General features: G+C 42.3%; 1 protein-coding gene across 15 annotated transcripts in view; it reads left to right on the top strand.

The window, feature by feature from the left end:
- Window positions 1-976: 976 nt before the first annotated feature.
- The window catches only part of LOC107216754 (protein abrupt), a 67,997-nt gene continuing 55,434 nt past the window's right edge, over window positions 977-13,539 (top strand). For 8 of the 15 annotated variants that reach the window (XM_046730323.1, XM_046730322.1, XM_046730313.1 and 5 more), the window contains exon 1: window positions 1,009-1,135. The gene's annotated coding sequence lies outside the window, so the exon portion shown is untranslated. Of the gene's footprint in view, window positions 1,136-1,795; window positions 2,622-2,843; window positions 3,431-12,393; window positions 12,600-13,539 lie in introns of those variants that run through there. The other 7 variants (XM_046730316.1, XM_046730320.1, XM_046730315.1 and 4 more) reach the window with 7 other exon arrangements.

Here is a 13,539-nt window from a genome sequence, read left to right as displayed (position 1 = left end):
GAAAAGCTTTTCGTAGAAGGTGTATTTTTTGGAAAATGCGTATATACTCGTATATATATATATAAAATTAAAAAAAAAAAAATATATATATATATATTATAAAAATGTCGCCATACAATTATTTATATACATGTAAACATGTAATTGAACATTTATACGCCAAACGGCAATATCGTTTCAAACGGTTAGTCTCTTCGATAAAGAAGTTTTTGCAACTTGAAATAATGACACCCAGAAACATAAGACGGTTCGTGAAGGTGAAACGCGCGAGGCAGCCTCGGTGCAAGCGATCGGAGATATCAAGAAATTGGCGGACGGCAGGTGGCGGCGCGGCGTCGATGGCGTAGACGACGCAGGGCGTCGGGGGCGAAGGGCGAAGGGTACGGCTAGCGCAAGTGCGCCGGGCGCGATAGCGCGAGCGAAACAGCGCGCTAAGGGAGAGTGACAGAGTGAGAGAGAGAGAGAGAGAGAGAGAGAGAGATAGAGGGAGAGAGAGCGTGGGCGCTGGCGGCGGTAAGCTTTGAGTAAGCACGGGGTGAGAGGAGGCGTCGGACTCGGCAAGGAGGGGGGAGAAGGCAGAGCGCAATAGCCAGCGTGATTTCATTGCGAAGCGAGGCGCGGCAGCGAGGCGGACAAACGCGTACAGGACTTATGACCGCAGGTTCGTCCGCAAAGAAAGAGAGAGAGAGAGAGAGAGAGAGAGACGGAGAGGGGAGACAATCCACGTGAAAATAGTATAAGGTGAAAAGAAGGCAAAGGTTTAAAGGGTGAGAGTGAAAAGCCACGCGGTGCGCTCAACGTCCGTCACGTTGCACGTCTCCGAGGGAAGTGAGCGCGGGAAGGAGGGGCAGCGGAGCGCTCGGAGCTTTGGGCGAGCGTCGAACCGACGTTGCCTCCGCCGCCGCCGCCGCCGCCGACGTCGCGCTGACGGCCGACGGTCGTCGGGAGCCAATGAGGATAGAGTGAGACAGAAGCGCGCGCGGCTTTACGGAGAGAGAGTCGTCGGTGGTGGGGGGCGCAATGCCGGCGGGCGCTCAGAGAGCGAGACCTGCCTAAGCGGCGAGCGGTCCCATAACTCCGTGTGCGGCTAAGCAATCAGGTTCGTCGAGGATACTCCTCGCTCGTCACTTTTGCTGTACGTAATAACGCAATAGTAATAACAAATACCGCGCGATCCTTTTTACCGCCCATACATTTCGACAATATCAGTTTTTAGTGTGAATTGTTTTTACATCAACTTGGAAGTTTCACTTTCACCTTGCTTTTCTTCTCTTTGAAATTTCTCTTGCCTCATCGCGATCACGCTGTTTTTTCCATCGGTTCCGTGATCAATTTTACAGCATTCTTTCTCTCCGGAATAAACCGTGCAGTTTTTTTATTTTATTTTTTTTTTTTTTAATTTAATTTTATTTTTCACTCTGCTTCGTTACCACCGTTTTTCTTGCAATTTCTGCTGTTTTCTTTTGCTTTCCCTTCGATTTATTGTTAGCTTGTCAATTAATCAAACGCCCTTACTATTGTTACCGTTATTACTGTTGCTGTTGCCGTCGTTGTTATTGTTATTGTGTTGCTGCTGTTGCTGCTGCTGTTGCTGCTGCTGCTGCTGCTGCTGCTGCTGCTGCTGCTGCTGCTGCTGCTACTGCTGCTGTCGCTGATACTGCTGTTTGCTACTGATTCTGCTACTACTACTACTACTACTACCAATACTACCACTGCTACTACTACTACTACTACCACTGCTGCTGATGTTATAATTTTTGAGTTCTTAATATGGTTGACTAAACGACATCTCAAGTTAAACAAACAAATAAACAAATAAATAATCAACAAATTGTTCAATCAACGTGTTAAAAACCGGTGCATACATCGACTGATGGATGAACTTAAACTACACATGTTACAACGACGAGGGACAAATAACACGAAGAGGAAGGAATAAAACAAGACCACGGAAGTACCATCAAACAAACCCTTGAAAAAACAAAATCTAAATCAGTAAAATTACTGGAAAAACGATGAAAGAATAAATGAATTAAAAATTGTTGATAAAACAACGTTCGATCAGTAAAGATAGAAAAAAAAAAGACAAATACCGATAACCCTTATCGTCGTGCCGCGGATTGATGAATTGTGTGTCCCCCTCCCACCTTATATGCATACAAACATCCATGCCTCTGCCATAAACTTATTATTATCTCCCAAACGTATACAATCCATACGCCCAAGTTTTATTGTTTATTGTAACTACGCAACAACGACGACGACAGGACGACAAAGCGACTATCATTATAATAATAATTATAGTAACAACAACGATACAGACGCGCGTGATCGACGGAAGGTTAGAGGGGAGCGACATGTTATAATGCAACCCGCCCCTCCTTATCCACCCCCGCCGCCCCATCCTCCCCCGCCGCCCCATCCACCCGATTTCCACCCATCAACCCCTGTCTCTTGACTGCGCGGCGCTTTACCGACCCCGTGGATCGTGTCTTCTCGAGGATAGCATCAACCTGTGATACACAACGCGAGTGTTTGAGAAGAGTGGATGAAAACCGAAAAAACAAAAATAAGAAACACCAACTTTCGTCCATCGAGTGCTTGCGATCCGACGCATGGTGGTGATCGTTTTCGTTTTTCTTATCATTCATTCATTCATTCATTCATTCGTTGTTCGTTCTGTCGTTTTTCATTTCCTTTTCTTTATTCTTTTTTTTTTTTCGTTCTTTATTCTTTTTTTTTCGTTCTTTACTTTTCTTTGATTCATTCATCGTTTGCCCAACGAAGCGAGTGGTAAATGACACTGACGAGTTTTTCGTGTGTGCGCGTATTTTACGTTCTAGGATATTTGTTGGTTGTTGCTGTCAAGATTTGTTCAACGTTTGAAGCAAAAAACTTTTCCCTTATTCCTCGATCATAATGAATTTTCTTTCAATCCACGCAACTGGCAGTTGAATAAAAAGTTTAACCAGCAACGAGGAAGAGGTGAATGAGGAAGCGCGGCAAGAAGACAGTTGATAATAAACTGCAGTGACAAACACGGACAGTTGGAATAGTGACGCGTTATGCAACCGCAGTTGTTGTTTTTGTTGTGTTAATTACATTCGCATAAATGTTTAGTAAAGTTCGTGAAGGTGTGACGAATAAACGATACTGGGATAGATATGTCCTACAAATAACTAAATATAAAGAAATAATTGAAGTAACGGAAGTAAATAGATAAATTGTATCAAGAGGTTGAAAGAAAACCATTGAATTAAATATTATTCCATTGTGGGACTGAATACAACGCGTTATTTAAACCAACAACTCTGTACCGCACGACCAAGTTTAATCATTTCTGTGTGGATCCAAATATCCGCCGACTCGATAAAAGGGTTAAGTACGTACACCAGCTCTCGCATCCGCTACCGCAACACCCGAGTAATACGTAAATATGACAAACTATTGTTATTATTATTGTTATTATCATCATCGTCATCGTCATTGCTATACTACAGTTATTTGTCGTCGTTTTTATAATATTTGCAAACCTCAACGCGCCGAAACTTATCGCGGATACATTGTAGACGTACATGATACAGGTGTAACGTCTCCGATAGTGAAATGACACAGGAAACGGTGACTTAAAGAAATACGCTTCGTAACATCGACAACAATTACCAGCTTAATTCGTTGAATCGTCCGCGCGTTTTGCCATTGCGCTGTTATGTTCGCATCGTGCGGCCAGATGCGCGTATGGAAGTCGAGTAATCCCGCGCATTTAATATACGTTACGCTACGTTGCGTCGCGTCGCGTTACGTTACGCTACGTTACGTTAAGTATTCGCAGCGAGCGCCGCCGAATCCGCGTAAATATACCGCGAAAGCCGCGAAACGAAACGAAAATAAGAAAACCTTGACTCACTCCCCTCCGTGAATCATACTTCGCGTACTCGTTAATTTTATCATAGAAATTATCTCGCGTCTGCGTTTCCAACACGTGTGAATCCAACGTGTAACGCAATCCGGTTACCGTAACTATAACCTGAAAATCAGCCGCGAATGATACTCATTATTCTGCTAACACAAGGCCCTTCGTACAGCCTTGAGCTCTGATTGTAAGATTTTTTCGAGAAACACTAAAAGCCCCTTTCGAATAATCATCGCTAAACTCCGATGCAGTCTTATGGCGCCACGCGCACATTTTCGTCGTTATTATTTGCTTCCGGGAGACCCCGAGCGATCGAAGCGACGCCATTATGCGTTTATAGTTGCCTCGCTCAGGTGGTGGCGCCATTTTTTTTTTTTTTTTTATTCCTTTTTTTTTTTATCCTATTTTTCCTCCGAAATGCGGTATCATTCCGTCGATGTCTTTTCTTTTTTTCATTAGCTTCTCCGAATATACATTATATACACTTCGTATCATGTACGCAATATTTTGTAAGTTTGTGGTTACCGAGAGTCCGTTTTAAAGTTTAGCCCATTATTATGTTACACAGTATTAACTATTACAGCGAAAAATAATTGTCGGAAAACATAGTTCATGAATGAAGAGATGCCCGAGAGCTACATATATTGTAATTCAGCAAAGCCTTCGCCGGATGATGATCCGGAAGTGGAATCGGATCATCGAAAGAGAGCGTACGAATGGGAAGAGTGAAAAAATTAATTAAAAAAAAAAAGCAAAGAAAAGGTATGACAGAAAAACTGGCCGCGAGATAAAAGAAACCGGTACGCAAAAAGGTGAAAACGATAAGCATATGGTAGATAAAGGCGTGAAGTCGAGAGAGTAACGCGAACGAACAGAAATACGGAAAGATAGGAGGGTAAGAAGAACTTGTAAGAAGAACTTGTAGAATCCGTTTGTACAGTATTACAGTAGATAAATAGTCGGCAAGTAGTACAGCGGCATATACTTATCTATAGTATCATTGTTTTCCGGTGAACTTTACGCGAACTGTTGCATAGCCGCGTCGATCATTCGGGCGAGGAAAATGTAGAGGCATGGCATACGCGTATGACACGACTTCCACACACACACACACACACACACGCACGCACACACACACACACACACACACACACACACACACACGGCCAGGGAATTCAAGAGTGCCTACTCGTATGTATTTATAGACATTTGGCGCGACTTTGCGCGGTTCTTCAAGCCGCCGTTTCACGCTTCGCCAGACAACGATCATCTCTCCGTGCGAATATACCTACAATACTGACGTCTCGTTTTCCCACGTGCATACTCGCAAATTTCATTCACGAACAACGCGCGATATTCCTTACGTACTTTCATTCCCCAGTGGGTGAGCAATTTATCCTCAAGGATATTGCAACGTGTTCTCGTTATCTTACGTTTAGGTATGCAATGTGTATATATACACATACAAAAATCGGTCGTTCTGCTGATTGTGATTGCTTCGTTTCTGAGGCAGTCAGCTTCGGTCCCATAAACCCGAAGGATGTTAGAACGCTGATATGTAATATATAAGTCAGGTTGTCGAAGTGTTACTTTGTAGTTCGTTTGAATGCTGAAACGGACGAAGTTTGATAGGAATGTTATTTCGAGACGAGGTTGAAATTCAATGCGAATTCGAATTTTTAAAGAAATTGGTACATTCGTCGCTTTGCGATCGACCGACGATGAAACGGAGATCATACTCACGTTTCAAAAACTCAGCTCTACGTAATAGTCATGATTCTAAGGTTCCGAATCGATTAGATTTTCAATGTTCGCAATACTTGCTTAATCTTTTTAACTGAGGCCGAATTCGCAGACGACTCGACGCGTCCGTCTAACCGCGGAACTAATCGCATCGCAAAATAGCGACGCGTTCATTGAGGATGGACTCGCGGCTTGCCTGCAAATCGGCGACGAGGGTGGGATAAAAAATGGTGCAAAATTCACTCTGACAAGGCTGCAGCGCAATGGAATTTCCCCTCTCTTTCCCTCCTCTCCTCTCCTCGCAGTTCCTCTCGGTGTCGACGATCGCGTGACTTTGGACGCACTCAATATTGCGCGTACCTCTTTCTCTCCGCGTAACCAGTAATATCGTAAGCACGGGATGGATGGCTGGGCTAGATACGAGGGGTCGCCTGCTAAAGCAGTCATTGTGTCACCCCTTATTATAGTCATTTTGTAATCATTGTAATCGCGTCGCGATCATGAAAACGTCTGCAATCTAACAATCATTTTTCATCAATGTAATCATTTGCAATCACATCGCGGTCTTCGTGAATGCGATAGGTAATCGTGAAATCTTTAAGACTTTAACCTTGATTGTATGAAATTTGAAAATCGTGCCAGTAGGACAGTCTTATTCATTGTTCGTCGGATGGCAAAAACAAAATCAATGATGATTACAGATAATTACACGTAATTGCTTCTTTGGTTTTTTTTTTTTTTTTTGTAATCGTAGTAGTCGTGCAATTTTTCTGTGGTCACATGTAGTCAAAGTTGGATATTCGAAGGAGGAAACGTCTTGTGATCGTAAAAAATTTTATGCAGTCTCCGCAGTCTGCAATCACCGTGTCAATTTTTTCTGAGCGGTCGACCCCTCGGCTGGATATGCCGTGTGCTTGACGATGAGGAGGAAAACGACGTGATGTGTGTGATCAATAAATCGGGGTGCAGCGCCGCACACGACTTAGACACGCGCACCTCACCGAGGTGGACCAGGGTGGGGATGATGTCCGGGGGATGAGGCCTCGACCGAAACCAAACCCGTCGGCTCTTTCATTTTCCAATTCTGCACTTTTGTCTCTGCATTGTTGTTTCTTACGCGCGCTTATCGATAGGTGAAAATTTGGAATTTGCAACTTACGATTAGCTTGCAGATTATCATACTGTAGGTATAGATTTCAGTATAATATAAGTACAAGTTGCTCGACTGTTCCGTCTTTCATTTAACTGTTCGTTGAAAAAGATTCCGCAAAATTGTTCACACGTATTTGGATAAGACAAATATGTCAATGATTCAATTGAGATTTTCTTATTTTTCGCCCTTTCGGAATATCTTTAAGAGAAGAATTGGAGAAAGAATATAGGAAAAGAAATATCAAAAAATACAAGGGTGTGACGATATTGAATTTTAAAAAACGCGAGTGTTTTACAGAAATCTGTATTTTGGTTTTCTACACTACAAATTTCTACACATGTCAAGTTTTCTGCATTTGAAAATTCTGTAATCAAGCAAATTTCACCGTCTTTGAAAATTCGACGCTGCTGTTGATCGTGAACCTCCTATCTTCCAATCTTCCTGCATATTTACCCTTGCACCCCAATTAAAAGACTCAAAGAATTCCTCGGGAGTTTTCATCGAGGAATATTATACACGCCGCGCCGTTATCGGCTGTCGAATTACGAGTAAATATATACCTTGTGACTTGGGAGTGAGAAGAAAATGAGCGCGCAATCGAGACTTGTATCCGCATCCGGATCTCGCTCGGCTATTGTTATACAAAGTTGCGCGCATGGCGCCTCTGCATGTGTGTGTGTGCGTGCGTGTGTGTGCGCGTGTGTGTGTAACGTAAACGGACGCGACTCCGTCGGAACAGCTTCCCGTCGAGTCCTCTTTTTATCGATAAATTTTCGTATCGTACTCGGTGCTTCCTGTTCCGCAAGGACGTTGACGCAAAATATATAAGTATATAATATTTTTGTAAATACATCCTCTAAGCGTAAAAATCGTGCCTCCCGCACAGCGTAAATGTAGGTAAAAAAAAAAATTGATCCAATCGGCACGCGTATTGAAATACTTATAATCTGATGAATTATTCGTTTATTTGGTCGTGTTCGTTTGTTTGAAATATTTTTATATCTGGTTTGAACGTATTAACGCGGCGTCTCTACGTGTTAAGCGCTTCGTGTTTGACTCCCTTGTCTGCAGGTCTTCAAAGTCTCTTAACGACTAGACAGCCGATGGTTATTTAATCGATACCCGAATTCACTCACTCGTTCGTTGATTACACTTGTTATAACTCGGAAGTGAACGTGTGTACCTGGTACCCGAGATGTGCGCAGGATAATGTTGGTTGCTTATTATTCTTACGTAACCAGGGATTCCCTGAAATTATCCAAAAGGTGCGATTAATTATTTAAACACGTACGCACGTCTATTTTGACGGAAACAGTCAGAGAATTTCTTCTATCGGGAAAAGTCAGGCAATTATGACGGACCACAGGGAAAAACGTACTTCTTGTACAAATCATTTTCAAACTTCAGCCATGCTTTGTATAAATTCAGTTAAGCCAACTTTCGGAAATGGTATTGTTTGGTTTCTAATTATCCGTACGAAACGAAGCAATAGTGCGTAATTTACGGTATTCAAAGTGTACAACTTTTGGAACTATTTGTCGTAAAAGCTGCCCAACAGGGGTGCGCGGGTACCCGAAATCTCGGGCACTTGAACTTGGGTTCGGGTTGAGTTTTTTTGACGATCCCGAAATCTTCCGAGTACCGGACCCAAAAGTAATCCATCTTACCCGACCTGACTCAGAAAATTTCAGCACCCGGACACCCTTACCGGTCGATAATAAAATTATTTCACGACAATGTGCTAATGAAGCAGATAGGGAAGAATTCGAGATTATATTTTTCGGTTAACCTCCGGTTGGATGTTTCGAGAATATGGTAGAACCTTTAGAACTAGTAATTCCAGACGGTTATGGAATTGTTCTTCAGTTTCCGGGATTTGAGAGAGGACATAAGTCTGAAATTTTTGAAAATCTCTGTCCACTTTAGAAATCCTGGTATTTATGGACAAGCGAAAAGAGCCGTGACCAAAATGTTCAAAAACTCCGCACTTTTCAGCAAACCCGAGATTTTCGGAGAACTTGGGATTTTCTGTTGACTCGAGATTTTCTGCTACCCCTAATTTTTGGGTCATTCGAAATTTACGCCTACCCTCCTCGAAAGTAAGCCATTTTACCCGACCTGCAAAGTTTCAGCACCCCTACAGCCCTACTGCCCAACATTACCTAAATTTGGTTAGAAACCGTTAGAAAATTCTCGAATTTTCGACGTGAAAAGTCGGGAAAACGTCAGGGGGTTTTATCCTAGGAAAAATGAAAATTAACAAATTTTCGTACATTTTCAATCTTTTCTCTTGAGCCTTTCTTCGTACGAATTTCGATAATACGTAACGTAACACTTAATCGACACAATACATTCTTAAATGTATTCCTCCGTTCTTTATCGTTAAATTATCACGTTTACGTTTAAACGAGAGATACGTCACGTCGCATTACGTCTAAATCCCGTCAGATCGTTGTCTCTGCAGGATTAATACGACAGCAGCTATCGAATTTTCCACTCGAGTATCTCTTTCATCCTTGCGTTATATCACGTATCAAGTACAATAATAATATTGATATCCTTCGGCAAACTTGCGTTACGTAAAATCTAAGGAGTATGATAGATTATACGTAGGTAGGTACAACATTGAACACCTCACTCGCGTCAGTTGCACTCAACGAAACGTTGTATATAAACTAACTACGTAAAACATGAACAAACGAGATTACCAATTCGTATTATATATCACGCGATTTTCCTTCGAGACAGCGTGACATAATTACTTAAATAAATGAAAAGCTGTCGTATTCCCAGATACTTATTGTACATTTTCGAGTCTCGGATCCATGGTTCCACATACTCGTCCATTGACAAAGGTACGTATGTACCTATACATATATATATATATATATATATACGACGCAAGTCCCCGGAGAGGTGATAATCTTTGTATCTTTGGCCAATATTAATGGTCCGTCATTCGGAGGACATTGACGATTAGTCTCGCGGGATCATCTCTTCTTCGGTTTATTTTTCTCATTCGTATATTACGTGCAACTAAAATCCCTGCAGCAGCAGGTATGCCGCGCAGCCCTTCCATACGCACAACACGCTCACACGCACGTGCAAGCCTAATCGCACAGAACGCACGCGTGAATCGAAATCCTAGCTGCTGCCATTGCTGCTGCAAATGCATTTTTAAGAAGGCGTCGTGTTCGGGATGCACACGAGGTGCAGAGGCGACCTTATACCTGGAACTTACACGCGGCATCCCTTATATATTTTATATACCTACAGGGTATTGGACGGAGGAAAGAAAGAATAAGGGCGGAAAACGGAGAGAAGGATGGATGGTGGATGGGAAAAAAAAATAATATGGCCAAATGTTTTGTGGGAACCCATGTGAAACGCCTTTTTCCCTGCACTTCTATGTATATGCATATATACATATATACGTATGTACACACATACGCATAGACGCACGCGCAAACACACATGCGTACGCATAATACGCATGCAGCTCTTTCCATACCTGTTTCTGCTGCTGAAGCCAGAGTCTAATCCCATGGCGAATCGGTGTCTTTGTGTTGGCATACACCATACATAGATGTGTAAATGTATGCCTATGCCTGCCCAGATCTTGGCTGTGTCGTATATACAAAGTATCTATGTATTGTACACACAAACGAGTGCGTATTTCAGATTTATCTTAGGCTATATCTAATATCCTTCTTTCTTATACCTGAAGTCTCGTTCGGTAGAAATAGTTTTGGGTTCTACGAAGTTCCTCCCTTGCTACGTGTGTTTTAAGGTACGTACGGGGTTGAAATTTGAAACGTGAAAAAAAAACTTGCGTGCTTAGTTTCGTAGCAAAAATATCAAATATTTTCAGTAATTCGAAAATGTGACGGTCATCTTACGTTTTGAAATGAAGCTTCGTCCATTTTGTATATAGCTTGTAAAATATTCGAAAAATCTAGAGACTTTGGGTGGATTTGGATGATATTCAGTATGAAAATTTTCTGCAGCATAAATGAGAATTCGACAATCAACAGCCGTCATTGAAGGTCAAAGGTTAAATATTGCAAAGTGCCTGAAAGGCGTGTGAGAGAAATGAAAAATTCTCGACGACATAATCTTGCGATTCGCAACCTTTTCGAATACTTGAACACTGAAATTTCTTGTTTAATTGTACGAGGCACAAAATTTCGAACATTATCTCTCTAAAGTCATTTTGTGCAACTGCAAATGTACGTTTTTGGGAAATGAAGAACATATGTCATCATGACTTGAGGAAGATAATTTGCAGAATCAAATGAGGAATTATATAGCTACAGAAAAAACGAATTGAAAAGTGTAAAAAATGTTGCGAATGTAAACGCGGTGCGATACTATTCTTGTCTATATCGAATTCATTCTTAAACGAGAAGAGGGCAAAAAAATAATGAAATTGCACGTACCGATAGATGATAACCCGGTGATTCTGACGTTCCGCAAAAACGTGACGGTGCAGGTAAGGTTGGCTTTTGGAAAAAGATGCGGATAGAGAGGATAGGAATAAAATAACACGGAAAACGAAGGAAAAAGAAGAGAGGTAGAGAGAGAGAGAGAGAGAGAGAACTTACGAGCGAGAATGTAGAAAAAAGTCATTTTCTCCGGTAAAGTAAAATGGCGCCGGAGCAACTGATGTGCAAAAAATGTAAATCCTCCTCCGTCTCCTTCTCGTCGGTTTCCTCCTTATTCCTTCTCCGGCACCGCGCGTCGACGTGTGACAAATGAACGCGCGGAGAGAAAGCAAGAGAGAAAGAGAGAGAGCGAGATATATAGGGACGCCGCGTGCTCTCCGCACCCCCAAACCATATACAAAATACACGGAGCGTAGAACCCTGCAGGAACTACGAAACTACCGAAGGCCGACTGCTGGTCACGTACATCTACACGTCACGTATCGCCGCTCTCCTCTCCTCATCTCCTCCCTCTTCTCGCCCTCCCTCTCCCGGGTTTGTGCGCCTGCAACATTTATTCCCTTCTTGCCCCGTGCGACGAAGAAGGATAAGGGATGGGGCAGGCTAGGCTAGGATAGGACAGGACAGGATAGGACGAGGAGATGGCGACGAGGGTGGGGGTGGGTCGTCGGTACTGCGCACTCGTCGAGCAACATTTGGGCCCGGCCCTTTTTCGTGTGTGGGTGCGCATCCGAAGCGAAGAAGCCGGATGCTGAGCGCTCTCATTGTGGCACAGCCCTTCGCCTAAGGGCTCGGTTTGGTTCGGTTAGCTTAGCTTTGCTTGCCCTGCAACCCTGCAGCGAGCAGCGAAGGACTCCCTCCGACACCTAAGCAGCCCTGAAGGGCGAAGGGACCGGGGGAAGGTTAGGCTAGGTTAAGAGGGTGAGTGAGCAAAAACCATTTATCTTTCCTGCAAACGCAATATGCCCTCACCGTCACGCTCGAATTCCATCTACGCCAGTCTTCGGCTTCGGCTTCGGCCAACTTTCTATACTACGCGTTTTACACCCATCGTGAACCTTCGTCTACTCTGCCCTTACACCTCAGCTCAACCCTCCGCCGTATACCCACCTATCTCAAGTTTTTATCTGTCTATCTAGCTGCAGCCTACCTGCCGGATCGTACTTCCTGCTACGTGTTATAAGTTTGTAACTTTGACCAAGTTTATACTTGACGCGACGCAGCTTTTATCCTTCATCGTGCACGTTGCGTCTGCATGCTGCTGCTGCTGCTGCTGCTGCTGCTGCTGCTGATTGGCGGAAATGATACACTTTCGGAATAAGGGATGGAACCTGGCAAAGCTAACGTAATGAACGATCGTTCAAAGGGAAATTACTATTTTCCTAACTTTGGAATTATTTTTAACTGGCTAATTTTTACAAATACATATATTGCACGTGTATTATACGAGTGTGTTGATGCTGTGTTACGGATTAGCAAATTTAAGACAATAATAATACTGTGAAATAACCAGTTTTTCTAAAAATGTATCGCTATGCATAAATTACATTACGAACTTCAACCTTATGCCAGAACTACTGTTTCATAAATCTGCGTAGTGAAATATAACTACAAAAAATAGACAGAATTCACGATTCGCTTCCCAGTGTCTCTTCTCTTCTTCTTCTTCTTCTTTTCAATTTCGTTATTATGACACTTTTCACCCCATATTTCATAGTCTTGTAATATTATTACGCAAAAAGGTTTGAGTCCATATTGTTGTTTTTTTTTTCTTTTAAATATTTTATCTGGTTCTGATACTTGTATACGAATGTATTGAATCGGGTATTGAAAATTGTAAAGAAAATATATCGTAGAAGGAAATATTAAAAGAATATCTACAGTGCCCAATCGATTGCGAATCAAATTTTTTCAGTGGTAAGAGCCGGCCTAACCGTTTCCTACCATCTGTGGCGAGGCCTCAATTTATCCTTCATGGATATGGCCACAAATTGATCAATCGACCGCCACATATGGTGTACTAATTTGCCAAAAAATGCCACTACCAACCCCTAAATTGATAATTGTATAATACATATGCGGAGATGTTGTACGAAAAAACTCATTTCAAATATCTAGTGATTGAGTATTAATTATATTTGTTATCTTGATTTTTACGTTAAAAAAATATCAGGCACATAAATTTTTAGCCACCAATTATTTGATAATTTATATTCACACTCTTCGTTACAATTAATATTAATGAATTGGAAAACTGCAATTTGAGAAAATCGGCAAAGGCGTTT

The sequence above is a fragment of the Neodiprion lecontei genome, chromosome 2, assembly GCF_021901455.1.
Source record: "Neodiprion lecontei isolate iyNeoLeco1 chromosome 2, iyNeoLeco1.1, whole genome shotgun sequence".
NCBI classification, from domain to species: Eukaryota; Metazoa; Arthropoda; class Insecta; order Hymenoptera; family Diprionidae; genus Neodiprion; species Neodiprion lecontei.
This window is presented reverse-complemented; position numbering and strand designations above follow the sequence as displayed.